Source organism: Salmo salar, chromosome ssa28, assembly GCF_905237065.1.
Source record: "Salmo salar chromosome ssa28, Ssal_v3.1, whole genome shotgun sequence".
Classification (NCBI taxonomy): Eukaryota; Metazoa; Chordata; class Actinopteri; order Salmoniformes; family Salmonidae; genus Salmo; species Salmo salar.
The window spans coordinates 11,827,295-11,849,106 of record NC_059469.1 but is presented as its reverse complement, the minus strand read 5'-3'; the positions used below and the strand labels follow the sequence as shown (position 1 = coordinate 11,849,106).

The 21,812-nt window shown below is 42.3% G+C and overlaps 1 long non-coding RNA gene across 1 annotated transcript; it reads left to right on the top strand.

Annotated features, from left to right (window-relative positions):
- Nucleotides 1-3,125: 3,125 nt before the first annotated feature.
- LOC106589482 (uncharacterized) lies at nucleotides 3,126-20,463 on the top strand. The gene is made up of 2 exons (XR_006762569.1): nucleotides 3,126-3,978; nucleotides 18,079-20,463. It is a non-coding gene; the product is annotated as an uncharacterized lncRNA (long non-coding RNA).
- Nucleotides 20,464-21,812: the final 1,349 nt, after the last annotated feature.

The window sequence follows — 21,812 nt, the reverse complement described above, 5'->3', positions numbered from 1 at the left end:
AATGTTTATGCAATGCAGTGTGTTGAAAGACAGAAATCTCAACCCAAATCTCACCTCAAAGTGCATAATGGGCTGGCTCATGAACACAGTCTTTGTGAACACACTTCATCCCTAAGACACAGTTTGAAAGGATGTTATCGCCCTCCTTCAAGCTTTGCTCTGAATAACACAAAATACGCACACACACACACACACACACACACACACACACACACACACACACACACACACACACACACACACACACACACGCACGCCACTTACTTGGCAACCCAGGCGTTATACAGGCAGTGAGTGAGTTCCTGCAGCAGGGTTCGTGGCGTGGGCCTGATGCAAAGGGGTTTGGTGCCCTCTAGCAGCCGAATGGAGAAACAACAGCTCAACGTTTCTATTCGGTAAAAATTCTAAATGTAAAGATAAAAAAGATTCATGATTATTGCTGCAGACCAATTACTCAGCATTAGCTTTGAACATCCAAGCGGAAGCACATACAGTATTTATATCAATTGGAGAAATGATGGTCCCCTTTTAAACAAACACTTGAATGAAGCCTTCATAAACCTTTTATTTTTTTATTTAACCTTTATTTAACTAGGCAAGTCAGTTAAGAACAAATTCTTATTTACAATGACAGCCTACACCGGCCAAACCCGGACGACGCTGGGCCAATTGTGCGCCGCCCTATGGACTCCCAATCACGGCCGGTTGTAATACAGCCTGGATTCCAACCAGGGTGTCTGTAGTGATGCCTCTAGCACTGAGATGAGGTCCTTAGACCACTGCGCCACTCGGGAGCCAAAACCAGATTCGTCCTTCGGACTGCCCGATGGTGAAGCTACTGAAAACAACTTTATAGTGTCCATAAACCAGACTGGTCTCATAGACACTGAAGTTAGAATGATATGTTAGGTTTTGTATAACGTGACCGTCTAGCAACCCAAACGTTACGTCTTCGAATCTCATTACAACTTTAGCATTTTAGTTCATTAGCAACTTTGCAAGTACTTACACATTTTTAGCTACTTTGCAACTACTTATCATGTTAGCTAACCCTTCCCCTAACCCTCCACCTAACTCCTAACATTAACCTCTAACGCATTACCTAGCTAACGTTAGCCTGCTAGCTTGGAATTCGTAACATATCATAGGTTTAGCAAATTCGAATCATATTGTACATTTAGCTACTTCGTAACATATTGTACAAATTGCAATTCGTAACATATACAAAATGGATGATGGACATCCACAAATTATTACATAACATAAAAAAAGTTACATACACTATATATACAAAAGTATATGGCCACCCCTTCAAATTTGTGGATTCGGCTATTTCAGCCACACCAGTTGCTAACGTGTATAAAATCAAGCACACAGCCATGCAATCTCCATAGACAAACATTGGCAGGAGAATGCCCTCACTGAAGAGCTCAGTGACTTTCACCGTTATACCGTCATAGGATGCCACCTTTCCAACAAGTCAGTTTGTCAAAATGTCTGCCCTGCTAGAGTTGCCCTGGTCAACTGTAAGTGCTGTTATTGTGAAGTGGAAACATCTAGAAGCAACAACGGCTCAGCCGCGAAGTGGTAGGCTACACAAGCTCACAGAATGGGACCACCGAGTGCTGAAGTGCGTAGAGAGTAAAAATCATCTGTCCTCGTTTGCAACACTCACTACCGAGTTCCAAACTGCCTCTGGAAGCAATGTCAGCACAATAACTATTTTTTGGGGGCTTCATGAAATAGGTTTCCATGGCTGAGCAGACGCACACAAGCTTAAGATCACCATACGCAATGCCAAGCACCGGCTGGAGGGGTGTAAAGCTTGCCGTCATTGGACTGGAGCAGTGGAAATGCGCTCTCTTGAGTGATGAATCATGCTTCACCATCTGGCAGTCCGATGGACTAATCTGGGTTTGGCAGATGCCAGGTGAACGCTACCTGCTGGAATGCATAGTGCCAACTGAAAAGTTTAGTGGAGGAGGAATAATGATCTGAGGTTGTTTTTCATGGTTCGGTCTAGGCCCAGTGAAGGGAAATCTTAATGCTACAGCATACAATGACATTCTAGACGATTCTGTGCTTCTAACTTTGTGGCAACAGTTTGGGGAAGGCCCTTTCCTGTTTCAGCATGACAATGCCCCCATGCACAAAGCGAGGTCCATTGAGAAATGGTTTGTTGAGATCGGTGTGGAAGAACTTGACTGTTCTGCACAGCCCTGACCTCAACTCGATCGAACACCTTTGCGATGAATTGGAACGCTGACTGCGAGCCAGGCCTAATCGCCCAATATAAGAGCCCAACCTCACTAATGCTCTTGTGGCTGCACAGCAATGTTCCAACATCTAGTGGAAAGCCTTCCCAGAAGAGTGGAGGCTGTTATAGCAGCAAAGGGGAAGGGGGAGGCAACTCCATATTAATGCCAATGATTTTGGAATGAGATGTTCAACGAGCAGGTGTCCACATACTTTTGGTCATGTAGTGTATCATACTAAATGGAGTGTCTCAAATGAACGTAAAGAATAATATGAAATGCTCTGAGGCCACGTTGCATAAACGGGTGTTTCGCTATTGATGGTCGGGAACGGCTCAGGCTGAATAGTTTTGGGTTGATGTGGCCAGAAACTGGTGTCTTTGATGGGCGTCACAGAATACGTTTTGGGAACAACTGCTCTATAGTTTCTTCTAAATTGGTGCTTGATGGTTCTCTCCAGAGAAATCTAGCCACTGCAGTAGTAGTACAGTTCTCCAGGAGGGTTGGCCAACCTTGCTTTTAGCAATTAAAACAAGCAATCATAGAATTTAAAACATGAGAATCATATTCAACCTTTGATCAACCCACCCACCAAAATACTGCCTGTGTGATGATAGCCTACAATGTGACTCTATGCTCTTGTTCGACATACTGTATGTCTGTTAATCTCAAAACAAAAAAAAGCTGCAAGATAGATATTCCTCCCAAAGCCAGCATGGGTTTCTGAGCCAATTCTCAGGTTACAACCAACAAAAACACTTGGAAGTGTGACATGACCTGGGTGGGTGTGGAGGAATGCTGAAATCAAGCGCATTTTGTAACACATCGTATTTGTGTATTTATTTGTTTCTTTCATTACTCGCTGTTTTTACAAATGACACTGATCTAACATCAGTTTTGCGTTTCTCTCACAAACGATAAAGGCTATAAATGTGGTGTTCTGTAAAGTGGTCCCAGATCTGTGCATAAGGGAACTTAACCTGAGAGGTATACCAAGGATAGGGTATGGCTTTAAAACCCTCTAGTTTACATTGACGTCACAGGAAGGCGGCTCTCCGCGCGCACAGGTGTTCTCCACAGGTGATGGCGAGGAAATGAAAATGGTGCTTCTTGAAAAACAAGTTCAACTCTTCACTGAAGTTATTTGACCTCATCACAGCTTAGGCATGGCTCTAAACTGCCTGGGGAACTGTGCGCCGTTATTTTTCCTAGCCATCGCTTTTGACGTCGGCGGTTTGACATTGCTTTTAGTTGGTATTTTCGCGGATCTAAAGTTGGACGGTCACTTCTACGGTGATTTCCTCATCTACACGGGTACACTCATCATCTTCCTAAGTCTGGGTTGGTGGATTTTGTGGTACACGGGCAACATAAAGGTTTCCTCCGAGGACTTTGAGAAAAGCACCCTGGACAACTTTGCGCACTGGGCGAGAAAGTTTTCGGAGCGGCTCTCGAAGAGCGGGATAAAAACTCTGGAAGCCGGGGAGAAGTGCATGGTGAATAGGAAGGAATCGGTCAACAGGACAGTGCCTGTTCACGCTCCATCACGAATTACGTGGGAGCACAGCATCAGCGTGACAGGACACGACAATGGAGGATACGACCGACGTTTTGACAACCCGCCGACGGAGAAAACGGTCGAGCTGGGGATTCTGAAGAAGTCTGAAGTGTTATTGCAAAGCGTTGTGGATAGCAAAGCGGAGAGGCTTCTCTGACAGAGCTGGTAGGTGTTTCTCAAAAGCAATAACTAATTTACCTGTGGCTCTATTTAGGTGAACATCCGCTCTAATTGTGGGCTCATTCTATTGTTAGATCAGATTTTCCCACCCTGCTCCATTTCCTCAACCTATATTCTCCTCCACAGCATCTCAATCTGTTGTAGGTCATGCCTCAAGTAGTGATTGTCAAATATTGTCATAATATTTACTTAAACCCACTAATTTCTAACTAGCCAAAATTTGACACCAACAGTAGACAATCCTCCCTATTGGATCATGTCAATTTTTGGGGGGACTGTAAAGCTGTCAATTTGGCTCTGGGTGGAAACTCTATTCTCCCAATAGTCCAGCAGATAGGTGAAATCATTGTTCCATTTTATGATACAAGGATTGAACTTGGTACACTAATTCCAGATGCCTTGAGGAACATTTTAACGATTGGAGGCAGTCTGGGAGTGCTGCCTGTCAGTCAACCGGGGTGGACATTCTAATAAAATGGCTGCCATCCGGATTTCCTGTCAGAAGAAAATAGGGTTAAGTAATTCCAAACAATATAAACAGGACTAACATTATCTACCCACTAAATAAACCCCACAGATAATATAGATAATAATTCTGATCATAAAGTACTATTGAGACCTTTTAATAGGGGTTGTATTGAGGTAATTTTGACCATAGTCTGATGGCTACGTGGGGGACAAAATGTGTTAAATGTGTATTTGTCAATATATAGACACATCCAATGTGTTTTAATCAAATCAACCACATGCATTGAGCTTGTCTGATGGTTTAAGCACACTGTTCGATGAAATCATTCAGACACACAAATGACTAGAGGGAGTCCAATTGCAATTGATTTTTGTCTTTTTTTAACCTTTATTTAACCAGGTAGGCCAGTTGAGAACAAGTTCTCATTTACAACTGCGACCTGGCCAAGATAAAGCAAAGCAGTGCGACACAGACAACAACACAGAGTTACACATGGAGTAAACAATAAACAAGCCAATAACACAATAAACAAGTCAATGACACAGTAGAAAAAAGAAAGTCTATATACAGTGTGTGCAAAAGGCATGAGGAGGTAGACAATAAATAGGCCATAGGAGCGAATAATTATAATTTAGCAGATTAACACGAGTGATAAATGAGCATATGATGATGTGCAAGTAGAAATACTGCTGTGCAAAAGAGCAGAAAAGTAAATAAAATAAAAACAGTATGGGGATGAGGTAGGTAGATTGGGTGGGCAATTTACAGATGGACTATGTACAGCTGCAGCGATCGGTTAGCAGCTCAGGTAGCTGATGTTTAAAGTTGGTGAGGGAAATAAGTCTCCAACTTAAGCAAAAAAAATTATATATATATATTTTTTTTAATTTTTAATTTATTTATTTATTTATTGGGGTTTTTTGGCAATTCGTTCCGGTCACTGGCAGCAGAGAACTGGAAGGAAAGGTGGCCAAATTAGGTGTTGGCTTTGGGGATGATCAGTGAGATATACCTGCTGGAACGTGTGCTATGGGTGAGTGTTATCGTGAACAGTGAACTGAGATAAGGCGGAGCTTTACCTAGCATAGACTTATAGATGACCTGGAGCCAGTGGGTCTGGCGACGAATATGTAGCGAGGGCCAGCCGACTAGAGCATACAGGTCGCAGTGGTGGGTGGTATAAGGTGATTTGGTAACAAAACGGATGGCACTGTGATAGACTGCATCCAGTTTGCTGAGTTGAGTAATGGAAGCTATGTTGTAGACGACATCGCCCGAAGTCGAGGATCGGTAGGATAGTCATTTTTACTAGGGTAAGTTTGGCGGCGTGAATGAAGGAGGCTTTGTTGCGAAATAGAAATCCGATTCTAGATTTGATTTTGGATTGGAGATGTTTAATATGAGTCTGGAAGGAGCGTTTACAGTCTAACCAGACACCTAGGTATTTATAGTTGTCCACATATTCTAGGTCGGAATCGTCCAGGGTGGTGATGCTAGCTGGGCGGGCATTTGGTTTTACTAGCGTTTAAGAACAGTTGGAGGCCACGGAAGGAGTGTTATATGGCATTGAAGCTCGTTTGGAGGTTTGTTAGCACAGTGTCCAAGGAAGGGCCAGATGTATAGAGAATGGTGTCAGCAAGAGCAAGAGCGACATCATTGATATATACAGAAAAAAGAGTCGGCCTGAGAATTGAACCCTGTGGTACCCCCATAGAGACTGCCAGATGTCCGGACAACAGTGCCGGACGGACGGAGTGCCGGGCCCGGCTCAAACTTGCGGCACTGTGTTCAAAAATAAAATGACAGCGAGTGACTGTGACTAGCATCCGTTGGCTCTCTCTCCTCTCTGCTGCAGTGACCACTACAGAACATCAGCAGTGTTTATCGCGCTGTCCGTGTTGCTGAAGCTGCAACATAATTACAGCCATTTCTGACTGAAAAGTTCTGTTACTAATATCCCTCATTTTGTTTAGGAAATTCTTCAAAGTAGCCACCCTTTGGCATTCTCTCAACCAACTTCATGAGGTAGTCACCTGGCACCGTCCCTACAGTGAAGAATGTTGGTGGCAGCATTTTTCATCGGGAGGGACTGGGAGTCAGGATCAAGGGGAAAATGTATGTAAATGTGATACTTCTGTTATTTTATGTTGAATATATTTCCAAAAACCTGTTTTTGCTTTGTCATTATGGTGTATTGTGTGTAGATTATTTTTTTCCTCATCAATCAATTTTATAATAAGGCTGTAACGAAACAAAATGTGGGAAAAGTCAAGGGGTCTTTCCAAATGCACTGTAAATGTAACATAATAAAAATGAGGATGTATGTTCAGGAATCAGTAATTTTGGTAGATTTTTCAAACATTTTCTACAAAATATTTAAAGGTTACATACAGTATATATGGCTTACTGGGCCATTATATTGTGTTCTCTCAATAATTTTAAGCCATAATTGGGCTGTATGTACCAATTATTTATGGAGATATGGCCAAATGAATCTAGTCCAATATGGACGCATGCAGCTGGTTGGTGGCCATATTAGAAATTACTTCCAGGGGGGGTAATGGACAAAATATTTCAATTTTATATATATGTATATAGCCAGAACGACTTATTTAGACATGCCTCAGCTGTGTGAAATGTGGTGGCTCTTTCACAAAGTCCACAAGAATTATTGACTATATCTGTGGGATTTATTTAGTGGGTGGATAACATTACAAAGTCATTTTTACATTTGTTTGATATGATTTGACCCTATTTCCTTCTAACAGGAAATCTGAATGGCAGCCATTTTATTTTTTAAATCTCCAGGTTAGAGCTGGATGTGTCAATGTGTAGTTCATGTATGCATAATATGAGCAGAATTACGGTCTCATTTCAGAGCAGGAGCAATGCAGAACAAGCGCAATCAATCAAATGTATTTATAAAGCCCTTCTTATATCAGCTGATGTCACAAAGTGCTGTACAGAAACCCAGCCTAAAACCACAAACAGCAAGCAATGCAGGTGTAGAAGCATGGCTTGGGTGCACATACAGTATGTGACGTAGTACGCAATTTTTCGTGGACCACCATTGTCTCGTGAGCGCTACTTTCAGAACTACTGGCTAAAAGAATACAAATGTACCAAGGAATCTCTTTTTAATGTAAACATTCTTTCTGCCCTCTTGCCTTGAAGAGATTATGAAACCTCATTATGTCACATTTTAATGATCAGTTGGGAAAGCCTACAGTGGGTATGAGGTTAACCCTGCTACAACATTGTCAACAACACTGACCCATTTCTGCTGTCTCCCACTCCAATAGTATTCAGATGGATGTTTATCTTTTCGGAGAAGACTATGAAACGTCACATCTAATTGATGCAATACACAACCAGTGTTGTAAAGTCCAGTCCTTTAGAATAGATGCCCCTCACAGAACCCTCCATCATGACCTGATTGCACACTTCACTTTGCTAAGGAATTATCTTTCTATACTGGCTGCTACAATATAAAGAGCCATTCCTATTCCGCTTCACAACCTCACATTTTATAGGCTTTTTTTTACCTGGCAGTTTAAAGCAGTGCTTCTAACAGGGATGGCGGGTGGGACAGGCTTCAGTCTACTCTAGACACCCTTGGGGGCGCAGCCTGCAATGCGTCTTAATGGGCTTCAGAGCACCAGCAGTAATGCTTATTAATTATATTGGATGGAGTTGGATAGTCCTTAAATCACCTCTACTCTCTACATCAAATAACATTTTATTTGTCACATGTGCCGAATACAACAGGTGTAGACCTTACAGTGAAATGTTTACTTACAAGCCTTTAACCAACAGTGCAGTTTTAAGAAATGCCCCCCAAAAAAGAGAGAAGAATAACAAAATTAAAGAGCAGCAGTAAATAACAATAGCGGGGCTATATATGGGGGTACAGAGTCAATGTCAATGTGCGGGGGCACTGGTGTTGAGGTAATTAAGGTAATGTGTACATGTAGGTAGAGTTATTAAAGTGACTGCAAAGATAATAACAGAGTAGCAGCAATGTTCGGGGGGGGGGCAATGCAAATAGTCTTGGTAGCAATTTGATTAGCTGTTCAGGAGTCTTATGGCTTGGGGGTGGAAGCTATTTATGAGCCTCTTGGATCTAGACTTGGGGCTCCGGGACCGCTTGCCGTCTGACTAGGGTGGCTGGAGTCTTTGACAATTTTTAGGGCCTTCCTCTGACACCGCCTGGTATTGAGGTCCTGGATGGCAGGAAGCTAGGCCCCAGTGATGTACTGGGCCGTACACGCTACCCTCTGTTGTGCCCTGCGGTCAGAGGCCGAGCAGTTGCCATACCAGGCAGTGATGCAACCCGTCAGGAATCTCTCGATGGTGCAGCTGTTAAACCTTTTGAGGATCTGAGGACCCATGCCAAATCTTTTCAGTCTCCTGAGGGGAAATAGGTTTTGTTGTGCCCTCTTCACAACTGTCTTGGTGTGCTTGGACCATGTTAGTTTGTTGGTGATGTGTACGCCAAGGAACTTGAAGCTCTCAACCTGCTCCACTATAGCCCCGTCAATGAGAATGGGGGTGTGCTCGGTCCTCCTTTTCCTGTAGTCCACAATCATCTCCTTAATCTTGATCACGTTGAGGGAGAGGTTGTTGTCCTGGCACCACACGGTCAGGTCTCTGCCCTCCCTATAGGCTGTCTCATCGTTGTTGGTGATCAGGCCTACCACTGTTGTGTCATCAGCAAACTTAATGATGGCGTTTGAGTTGTGCCTGGCCGTGCAGTGAACCGGGAGTACACGAGGGGGCTGAGCACGCACCCCTGAGGGGCCCCCGTGTTGAGGATCAGCGTGGCGGATGTGTTGTTACCTACCCTTACCAGCTGGGGGCGGCCCGTCAGGAAGTCCAGGATCCAGTTGCAGAGGGAGGTGTTTAGTCCCAGGGTCCTTATCTTAGTGATGAGCTTTGGGGGCACTAGGATGTTGAATGCTGAGCTGTAGTCAATGAATAGCATTCTCACATAGGTGTTCCTTTTGTCCAGGTGGGAAAGGGCTGTGTGGAGTGTAATAGAGATTGCATCATCTGCAGATCTGTTGGTGCAGTATGCAAATTGGAGTGGGTCTAGAGTTTCTGGGATAATGGTGTTGATGTGAGCCATGACCAGCCTTTTAAAGCATTTCATGGCTACAGATGTGAGTCCTACGGGTCGGTAGTCATTCAAGCAGGTGACCTTAGTGTTCTTGGGCACAGGGACTATGGTGGTCTGCTTGAAACATGTTGGTATTACAGACTCAGACAGGGAGAGGTTAAAAATGTCAGTGAAAGACACTTGCCAGTTGGTCAGCTCATGCTCGGAGTACACATGCTGGTAATCCGTCTGGCCCTGTGTCCTTGTGAATGTTGACCTGTTTGAAGGTCTTACTCACATCGGCTGCGGAGATCGTGATCACACAGTTGTCCAGAACAGCTGATGCTCTCATGCATGTTTCAGTGTTACTTGCCTCGAAGCGAGCATAAAGTTATTTAGCTCGTCTGGTAGGCTCGTGTCACTGGGCAGCTCTCGGCTGTGCATCCCTTTTGTAGTCTAATAGTTTGCAAGCCCTGCCACATCCGACGAGTGTCGGAGCCGGTGTAGTACGATTCAATCTTAGTCCTGTATTATCGCTTTGCCTGTTTGATGGTTTGTCGGAGGGCATAGCGGGATTTCTTATAAGTATCCGGGTTAGAGTCCTGCTCCTTGAAAGCGGCAGCTCTACCCTTTTTAGCTCAGTGCCGACTGTTGCCTGTAATCCATGGCTTCTGGTTGGGGGTATGTACGTACAGTCACTGTGGAGACGATGTCCTCGACGCACTTATTGATAAAGCCGGTGACTGATGTGGTGTACTCCTCAATGCCATCGGAAGAATCCCGTAACATATTCCAGTCTGTGCTAGCAAAGCGTCCTGTAGTTTAGCATCTGCTTCCTCTGACCACTTTTTTTTATAAACCGAGTCACTGGTGCTTCCTGCTTTAAATTTTTTCTTGTAAGCACAAATCAGGAGGATAGAATTATGGTCAGATTTGCCAAATGGAGGGTGAGGGAGAGCTTTGTATGCATCTCTGTGTGGAGTAAAGGTGGTATACAATTTCTTATTTTTTCCACTGGTTGCACATTTAACATGTTGATAGAAATTATGTTAAACTGATTTAAGTTTCCCTGCATTAAAGTTCCCGGCCACTAGGAGCGCCGCCTCTGTATGAGCGTTTTCCTGTTTGCTTATGGCGGTTTACAGCTCATTGAGCGCGGTTTTAGTGCCAGCATCGGTCTGTGGTGGTATGTAGACAGCTACGAAAAATACAGATAAACTCTCTAGGTAGATCGTGTGGTCTACAGCTTATCATGAGATACTCTACCTCAAGCGAGCAAAACCTCGAGACTTCCTTAGATATCGTGCACCAGCTGTTGTTTACAAATATACATAGGTCCCTGCCCCGTGTCTTACCAGAGGCTGCAGTTCTGTCCTGCTGATGGAGCGTATAACCCTCCAACTGTATGTTCTTAATGTCGTCGTTCAGCCATGACTCTATGAAACATAAGATTTACAGTTTTTAATGTCCCGTTGGTAGGATATATGTGCTTTCGGCTCGTCCCATTTATTTTCCAGCGATTGAACATTAGCTAGCAGAACGGAAGGCAAGGACAGATTAGCCACTCGTCGCCTGATCCTCACAAGGCACCCTGATATTTTTCCACGAAACCTCTGTTTCCTTCTCCAGCAAATCACGGGGATCTGGGCCTGGTCGGGTGTCTGTAGTAGTACATCCCTCGTATCCGACTCATTGAAGAAGAACTCTTCGTCCAGTTTGAGGTGAGCAATCGCAGTTCTGATGTCCAGAAGCTCTTTTCGGTCTTAAGAGACGTAGCACCAACATTATTAACAAAACAAATTACTAACGTGAAAAAACTAACAAAAGAGCATGGTTGGCTAAGAGCCGATAAGACGGCAGCCCCTCCCCTCCGGCGCCATCGTAGTACATTCACCCTACGTGATGCAGATTATACGGTTTAACTCCTACAACCATCTTATCTCAATGGTCTAATAGGGGATTGATTTTAGAATAAAAGCGACAATATAAAACCATAGGACTTTTGAGATGGATCGTCATCTTTCTGGGCAATCAACTGCATTGCACTGAACAGACAACAGAGAAAACATTCATGTTAAAGTCGTACTCTCATACAGGCCATGAACTGGTCACATGATTCCTTACAAATGACAATTGTTCATATAAACTTTTAGGATATGAACATTAATGCCTAGAGTCGATGTCCGTGCTCCCACTGAAATGAAATTTGCATAATAAAAAATCCCGTTTTTTTTATTTTTTATTTTTCTTTAAATTATTATTATTTTTTTTAATAAATATATGTGTGTGTGTGTGTATATGTATGTATGTTTTTAAGATGGAGATACAGTATCTGTGTCTCAATCCACCACGTCCACCATCTGCGGTGGAAGGTGGTGGAGCTACAGGGGTGTTTGTTAGACCAGGAGACATCCCGAAAATCGGTCTTCTCACAAAAACGTTCTTGACACAAACCGGTGCCCCTGGCACCTACTACCATACCCTGTTAAAAGGCACTTCAATCTTTTGTCTTGCCCGTTCACCCTCTGAATGGCACACACACACAATCTGTCTCAGGGTTTAAAAATCATTTTTTAACATGTCTCCTCCCCTTCATCTGCACTGATTTTAAGTGGATTTAACAAGTGACATCAATAAGGGATCCTAGCTTCCCCCTGGATTCACCTGGTCAGTCTGTCATGGAAAGAGCAGGAGTTCTTAATGTTTTGTATACTCCGTGTACTGTATATGGAAGTAGTTTAGTGCCAAAAAAAGGGGTTAAATATTAGTACAAAATTATAATTATTTCCTGATCTTATATTTCTCAGATATAGGACAGACACTTTGTTTTTAAACTTCCTTTTGATATATTTTAATTCTTATTCCATATATTAACTTATCCAATGTGTTTTAATGGCCTAACAGCACTAAGGCCAAATTCAATGTTTCATTAACTACTTTTTTTTACATTCTTTTTTTGATCCCTAAAGGGGTTCTAAAATTCTAAATCAAATAGCTAAATGATCTTTGGTATGACCATCTTAAAACAATTACATATGTTAGATTGGAACCCCCCCTCACCCCATCCCATTTAGACTTTTAGGGATTAACTGTTTTTCTCAGTGTATACATTCCTCCAATGAACATTCAGGCCACCACCAAGGGACAACATGGCTATTGAACAAGCCACCTGTTGCACACCAATTATGACCAACAGTTTGACTTTTATTGATAATGTTTGGCAGCAAATGACGAACAAATATTGGCTGTGGATAACATAACAGTGCTGATATTTTAAGCAAACACCATTTTCTCAGTGTACGTTCACTGATTCCAGGCAGTATTGAGCAATAGAAACCAATTTTAGGTTTGATTATGGAATGTTTGCCAATGGGCCAATTACTTCACAGTATGTCTCATTCATTGTCCTGCCAACAGTGTATGTATCCAGTGACGTTGGCTTGATTTTTATTGAAATGTTCTCATGCAATCCTCCTAGCCACTTAGATGAATAGCGGAACAGAGAGTCTAGGCTTGTTACCTTATCACTTTGAGGCAGACTGCCATTCTATAGTGTTTAATATAGTAGCTTTAGGAAACCAGTCATGTAGGTGCATACTATCATTAATCAAACTAGTATACTTTGACGTTTTAGGCGATCTAAGGAACTGAAGGACTTCAAAAAAATGTAAGATCCTCGCTAGCACAGGGAAGAGAATTATTATCTCTGGCCCTCTCCCGTGCTACAGAAGGGGTTTGAACAGTTTTGGGCAACTCGTTGCCCTGAATGAGTACCGAAAATAAACTTTTTAACGGCAGGAATGTCTCCTTTTGTGACAACTTTGATTTTCTGTGTGAGCAACCAGCACTTTTTAAAAGAGACTGGATTCACCCTAACCGCAGGGGTTCCAGGATTATTTCCAGCAACATCACAAACTGTTTTACAGACTGACGGACAGGGTCTGGTAGTGTTCCAGTTCTCCCTGTCAGAATAAGCAACAAAGGACTTTGGAAAGCATATCAATTCCTGTAGAAATGGCACTATGGTTATTGTGAGTAACCTAATTTATGTGCCTTTAATTCCACCTTCTAGTGAGTTTATACAAACTGTCATCTACCATTCTGTTAGATTGGAGACTGTCAGAAAACATGGTTGTAACGTTAATAATTTGGTTGTTATTCCATTGGTTACCTCCAGGCAGATATCCCAGGGGCAGAGTGGCCCACGCTGATTTGAATATTGCACTTTAAAATGTTAGAGCAATCACTAGGAAAACCTTTCTTGTGAATTACCTCATTACTGAGCTCAAAGTTGATAGCTGTATTTCAGTGAGAAACATGCAGTCATCAGACTGTAGTGCAGCTCTTTATAAAAGCCTCCCCCCAGGACTACAGCTTTTCATAATCTATCAGAAAAGGGGCTCTTTTGAGCACCATGCTATACTGTTTAAATGTCAGCCACCAGTGCTGGCCATAACCCTGTATAGGCCACCAAAGCACTGCCTCACTTCCTTTACTGATTTCACTGTTGTCTGTTGTCCTTGAGAACTATGATAAACTCATTGTGTTGGATGATTTTAATATTCATGTTGACAAAGTGGCTCTAAGGCCATTGAATTAAATATTATCCAACATGTTGCTGGGCCCACCCATAACTGCGGCCATACTCTGGACCAGGTTACTACCAAGGGGCTTTCTATTGGCATATCCTCTATGGTTGATGTTGCTTTATCTGATCACACCACTGTGTATTTTTTACTACCTTGTTGCACAAGGTAATACTGAACGCATTATTAAAAAATACTATCTTACCTCTGAAGTTGCTACAGATTTTGTGTATGATCAATACTCCATCACCTATTCTGCCTTCTTCTTGTGATGATTTAGTTAATAACTTTAATAGCAAATTAAGGGCAACCATTGATGCCATAGCTCCAATAAAGTTGAAATAGGCCACCTCAAAACGGAACGCCCCTTGGATGAGTGAGGAAACTAATCAATTAAAGAGAAATTGCTGAAAGGCAGAGCGGAAGTGGAGAAAGTCAAAGTTGCAGGTCCATTATGATACAGTGCATTCAGACCCCTTGACTTTTTCCCCCCAAAGAGTTATGTTACAGCCTTATTCTAAAATGGATTACATTTTTCCCGCTCATCAATCTACACACACTACCCCTAAATAACAAAGCAAAAACAGGTTTTTAGAAATATTTGCAAATGTATTACAAAATTAAAAACTGAAATATTACGTAAGTATTCAGACCCTTTACTCAGTACTTTGTTGAAGCACCTTTGGCAGCGATTACAGCCTTGAGTCTTATTGGGTATGACGCTACAAGCTTGGCACACCTGTATTTGTGGAGTTTCTCCCATTCTTCTCTGCAGATCCTCTCAAGCTCTGTCAGGTTGGATGGGGAGCGTCGCTGCACAGATTATTATTTTTTTAGGTCTCTTCACAGATGTTCGATCTGGTTCAAGTCCGGGCTCTGTCTGGACCACTCAAGGACATTGAGACTTGTCCCGAAGCCTTGGCTGTGTGCTTGAGGTCATTGTCCTATTGGAAGGTGAACCTTCACCCCATTCTGAGGTCCTGAGTGCTCTGGAGCAGGTTTTCATCAAGGATCTCTCTGTACTTTGGTGCCTTTTACTGAGGTGTGGCTTCTGTCTGGCCACTCTAACATAAAGGCCTGATTGGTGGAGTGCTGCAGAGATGGTTGTCTGTCTGGAAGGTTCTCCTATCTCCATAGAGGAACTCTGGCGCTCTATCAGAGTGACCCTCGGGTTCTTGGTCACCTCCCTGACCAAGACCCTTCTCCCCTGAATGCTCAGTTTGGCCTGGCAGCCAGCTCTAGGAAGAGTCTTGGTGGTTCCAATCTTCATCCATTTAAGAATGATGGATGCCACTGTGTTCTTAGGGACCTTCAATGCTGCAGAAATGTTTTGATACCCTTCCCCAGATCTGTGCCTCAACACAATCCTGTCTCGGGGCTCTACGGGCAATTCCTTCGACCTCATGGCATGGTATAGACAGGTTGTGTGTGTGCCTTTCCAAATCATGTCCAATCAATTGAATTTACCACAGGTGGACTCGAATCAAGTTGTAGAAATATCTCAAGGATGATCAATGGGAACAGGATGCACCTGAGCTCAATTTTGAGTCTCATAGCAAAGGGTCTGAATACTTTTACGTTTGCCAACATTTCTAGAAACCTGTTTTTGCTTTGTAATTATGGGGTATTGTGTGTAGATTGATGTAAAAATGTATTTAATCTATTTTAGAATAAGGCTGTAACATAACAAAATGTGAAGGGTTCTGAATACTTTCCGAATGCACTGTATTCTGAGAGAGGAACTTGGCATATATAAGAAGGCAATTAGAAATGCCAGACGGGCTTATTTTTATAACTTGATTACTATTAATCAGAATAATTTGAGAGTGCTCTTCTCCACCATTGATGGCCTGATAAATCCTACCCCCTCAAACATACAGTATGTGAAGTTTCCTCCACATTTCAGGGATAAGATACCCAGCTTAATGTTGGTTATCAGTCATGCAAGACCGGACAAGAAGTTTGATATGTGCCCTAGCCTACCACGCAACGTTAATATGGATTTATTTTCCCCGGTTGACTTCGACATCCTCGGGAAATGGATATCACAACTTAAGCCTTCTACCTGCCTTCTCGATCCTATCCCCACCACCTTCTTCAAAACAGTTTTAAGTGCAATCAATTGTTAGTCCCTCCCTGTTCACAGGCACTTTCCCCACTGCACTAAAAACACCAATGGTGAAATCCCTTCTAAAGAAAAGTAATCTAGATTCTTCAGCTTTTGGCAATTTTCAGCCAATCTCCAACCTTCTATTCTTAAGCAAAATTCTGGAGAAATTTGTTTTCAAACATCTAAATTATTTTTTAAAGTGCCTACTGTATTTTGAAAAAATTCCAATCTGGTTTTTGTGCCCACCACTGCACAGAGACCGCCTTAGTTAGTGGTAAATGATCTTAGATGCTAAACAGCTCTCTGTCCTTGTACTCTTATTGAAGTGCTGCATTCAACACGGCTGACCATGATGTCCTTCTGGACAGACTGGAGAGGTGGGTTGGCCTCTCCGGTCCACTTCTAAATTGGTTTAGGACCTATTTAACTGGTTGAGGTTTTTTTGTCACCCTTGGTGAACATAACTCAGAGAACCTATCACATGTGGCGTTCCACAAGGTTTGATGTTTGGGTCCGGTACGTTTCAGTACTGAAAGATTTTTCAGTTTCATCAGCTGTCCGGGTGGCTGGTCTCAAGACGATCCCGCAGGTGAAGGAGCCGGATGTGGAGGTCCTGGGCTGGCGTGGTTACACGTGTTCTGAGGTTGGGAAGCCGGTTGGACGTACTGCTAAATTCTCTAAAATGATGTGGAAGCAGCTTATGGTAGAGAAATTAACACTACATTTTCTGGCAACAGTTCTGCTGGACATTCCTGGAGTCAGCATGCCAATTGTACACTCCCTCAACTTGAGGACATCTGTGGCATTGTGACCAACACAGCTTTTTACTACCTGAGGAATATTGCCAAGGTGCGGCTGTTTCTCTCTCAGGCTGATTCAGAGACTCATCTATGCTTTTATTACAAGCAGGCTTGACTACTGTAATGCTTTCCTGTCTGGTCTACCCAGGAAAGCCATTGTTCTGCGAAACATACAGAATGCTGCAGCACAGGTACTGACCAAGACCAGACATTACACCAGTTTTAAGGTCTCTGCACTGGCTGCCTGTGAGCTTTAGAATTCATTTTAAGATTCTTCTATTGGTTTATAAATCAGTCCACAATTGTGCACCTCAATACATGTCAGACATGGTTTAAAGTTATGTACCCAGTAGGTTCCTCAGGTCCTCTGGCACTGGTCTTTTAACAATCCCAAAGCCTAGGACAAAGAGGCATGGAGAGGCAGCCTTTAGTTATTATGCCCCCAGCGTCTGGAATAGCCTGCCAGTGAATCTGAGGGGGGCCGACACTGTGGTCATCTTCTTAGCTTTGCTTTTCCTTAGGGTGCTTTTTAGTCATTCAGTTTGTCATTCTGTCTTCTTTTTTTTTTTTATCTTATGTTTGTTGTGTAGTAAATATTTCAGCTTTTGTTTTCATTGTTTTTATTCGTTTTTTGTTTTTTTCATGTGAAGGACATTGTGTTGCATTCCATGTCTGAAATATGCTGTATAAATCAAGCTTGATTTGATGGTTTGCTGTGATTCTCTCTCTGCAAAAGACCAGATGAATCAAATCATGTGGTTTTCCTTGCTATAGCAGGCTCATTAATACAAATGCCCTCCGCCCATGTGGTATAACGTCGTGTTCTAGGGACTAAAACATTTCAATGAATAAATCGTTATTGTCTCAGAAGGGAAACTAGTTTGCAGCACATTGCATAACAACACAGGATGTTGTGGAAGTAACACAATACTAGGAAATAAAGAAAAGGTGTCAAACATTTTCTCACATATGTTTTTGTCATCTTGGTGTTGTCATTCTCACTCATTTTTCCTCTGTTGCAGGTGATCTCGGATTCTCCAGTTTGAAAAACGTATGCCTACCCCAAGCGCTGCTTTTCAAATCCCAACCGACTGAATACCTTTTTAGCCTATAGGAACCAAAGACACTTTTTCAATAGAGAATACTATTTTCGTTCAGGAAGAGGCCGTCTGACACAATGGCCGGGCCCTACACTGAGGATAGAAATGGCAGAATTTTACTTGTAATTAGCGAAATAATTAAATGTATTATGTCCTAAATTTTACATGGTTCATTTTGAAGATATTTTCTTTAAATAAAGTTTCTTATTTTTTCTAACGTCATATCTCTGAGTTGTTAATCAGACATCATTGACTGGATAGCTCACAGTTAGACATCAAAAACATTATACTTCAAAATCCATGAGGGACATAAACAAATCAAAACACATCTTCCAAAGCTCAGATCCTATGATTTATTAATGTATAGTGTATGTTTGTATCTGGTTAGGTAGGTAGTATTGATATGCTATTTGACTTCTGTTTGTGTTGTGTAAGAGCAGGTGTGTTGATAGCACTATGCTGGCTGTCTGCCACTGGTTATACTGATAGATCCCTATATGTATGTATGTATGTATGTATGTATGTGAGATATATATCTCACACACACACACAGAGAGCGAGAGAGACGATAGAGAATGTATCGTGTAGAACAATTTTTTAATTTTTTTTTTATCTGGAACATTCTGAACCTTGCGGAATACACACTGGCACAAGGGCTGCATCTCCATTCCATATTTAATTTTTAATTTAACCTTTATTTAACTAGGCAAGTCGGCTAAGAACAAATTCTTATTTACAATGACGGCCTAGGAACAGTGGGTTAACTGCCTTGTTCAGGGCCAGAACAACAGATTTTTACCTTGTCAGTTTGGGGATTCGATCTAGCAACCTTTCGGGTACTGGCTTGTTACCTATAAAAAATAAATGAACTCTCCGTTAGTTATTGGAGTGTTAGTTTGCGAAGATGTTTCTCATGTCTATCAAACATTAATATTCCCCAACCTTTTGAAGCCACCTGTAGGGCATAGGATAAGCACCCAACCAACCCCTAGTGTTGGTATGTTTTATGAACTGGAAACGTGTCCAAAACCCCCACAACAGAGCTGGAGGAAGAACATTTAACCTTTTTGTCATCGTTAGTGAGACTAACGCACACGTTCCCCCTGGCAGCAGTCCCGCTATGGGAACTATGTGAGATGTGAAGTGTGATAGGTCAAGCTCACTGGAATGTAGCCTACACGGGCCTTTTTCTTAACACCACTTCCTTGCTTCCTCATTCAGTCAGATGCACTGTAGGGTAGATTACCTGAACAATGCAGAGAAAGTACAGGGATATATGTATGAGTAGTTATCCTAGTGTAAACATTGAAATAGTCTTGTTACAGTGAATGCAAGGGAAAATAGCTAGCAGCCATAGAATCATTAGAAGTGGTATTTACATAGTGGTAGGAGGAGAAACACCTTCACGACAGACACTCTCTTCACCATGGGCTACACTCAGTACTTGGGCCGCTGCCTTCTCTTCTTCTTCATCGCCATCTTCCTGGATGCTGTGGGCCTCATCCTGTTCTTCCTGGGCATCTTTGCACCCTTCAGCTTCTGGGACTTTTTGGTCTTCTCTGGGCCCATCATCATCTTCCTCAGCCTGTTCTTCTGGATCTTCTGGTACGTAGGCAACCTGGAGGTTGATGTGGACGACGTTCTGCCCAAGTGACTTACTTCTGGGGATTGGAGAGAGACGGTGGTGGGGGTGGTGTGGACTGGTGATGAGATTCTAGCCAGTGGGGCAGAAATGGACATGGAGTGAAAATGTAGTATTTACAACAGAGCACTTTTGAAGACAGAAGATCCACCCTGGACATCAATTACTCAATCTCTGCTAGAGCTAGGTGTGTTATTCTGACATTGTTGTTCCATAAAGAGAGAATTATAGATTTGCTAACTGTTTCCTTCTGCTCAGGTCTGTCTTAATATATTTAGGTCTGTCTTAATATATCTCGATAGGACTTCTTGGTTTAATGTATAAACATTTGTTTTGGAGTAAGTACTTCAATACTTTAATGTATTATGTTCTCTTTCAAGTGATCATTCTTTGCTGGAACTGCAGTACTGAATAATGGATCATTAGGGGATGTTTACACTGACTCAACAAGGTGAAGACTTTCACCTAAACGTGAGAGATGAGCTTGTTTTTTGGTTTCCTGGGATTCCTCGCTTTGTATAATGTCGATGCGGTTTTGTTTTTGAGGCTGTGCATTTTGTTTGTTTATCAACTTTTAAAAAGATTACACTGAATTAAATTGTACAATCGCATTTGACTTTTTAGATAAATGTTTTTTTTAAAGCACTGTTACTTTACATTTGAAATAAGTTGTTCTTGTGATTTTCCTATTGTGAAATCTGAGAGTTCAGTTACTCTGCCCAATAAAAACCAACTGGGTATGTCCAGTTTGTCAGGAGGGTAGCAGGTAGCCTAGCAGTTAAGAGCGTTGGGCCAGTAACCGCAAGGTCGCTGGTTCCAATTTCTGAGCCAATTAGGTGAAAAATGTGACAATGTGCCCTTGAGCAAGGCACGTAACCGTAATTGTAAATCGCCCTGGATAAGAGCGTCTGCTAAATTACTAAAATGTAACGTTGCCTGGACTGGGGCAGTGAATGGGTCTGTGTAATGGAAAAAGGGATGAACTGTTTCCTAATGACCTTTAAACAAAGGAGTTTCCCACCACGAAAAGTCACAATGACAAGGAAGTTCTTCTGCCTTGGTCTGATCAAATATTTACTAGATTTTATGGACAGATAAATGTTGCAAGCCATGTACCAAAGTAAACCTTCCGTGTACTGTAGTATGTGACACAACTGGTTTAGGGTGGCAAACACAGACACACCCATGTGCTGGGTGATAATCTCTCTCTGAACATGAACAATGGAGGCTGGAGAAATACCTATGATCACTGCCAACAACTCAGAGGAATTGTTTAAGATAACTAATAAAGGGGGAAATAATGTAGGCCTAGTCGTTTTTAGTTCAGTTTCCTTCAGCTATTTTATATGATTGAAAATGTTGCTTTGGTGATATTAAGCAGAGCATTTCTAATCACCTACCATTTTTGGGGGGCATTTGGGATTGTCATCTGAAAGAGAGAAAAAAAGACAAGTATTTCACTTCAGCCTAACAGTGTGCCAAAGACAACATACCTCTACATCCTGTGCCATAAAGGCCCAGCTTGCTTATAATGGCCATAGGACACTTAGTCATTGTGTTTAGCTGAACTGCAATTTGTAAATGTGTCAGGCATGCCTTACTAATTCATCTCTGGAGGCTAGTTACACAGAATCAAGGCTGCAGTTGACATGTCACTCGGGTGTTGAAATGCCTCTATTGTTCCCCTGGGGTTAAGTTTCCAGTTCACACCAAGCATGTGTATACCGCAGAGTCTTTCCAATATCCGGTGCCAACAACCACTGAATGAAGTGCTAACACACTGCGGCAAGAGAACTTAACACCGTGTTGCACGTCCGTGTTAACAAAGAAAGCTGGGATTCAGTTCTACCTGACTACAGACAGCCCATCACTCTGCCAACAGTTGACACTTCTGTGGCCCTCTGGTGTCCCCTGTGGTGATGCCGTTTCATTGATCCATGCCAAGCACCTGGCTTATGCTTTACTGCATTATAAACACAATTTATGGTTCTGAATAATATTAACAAATAAGGGG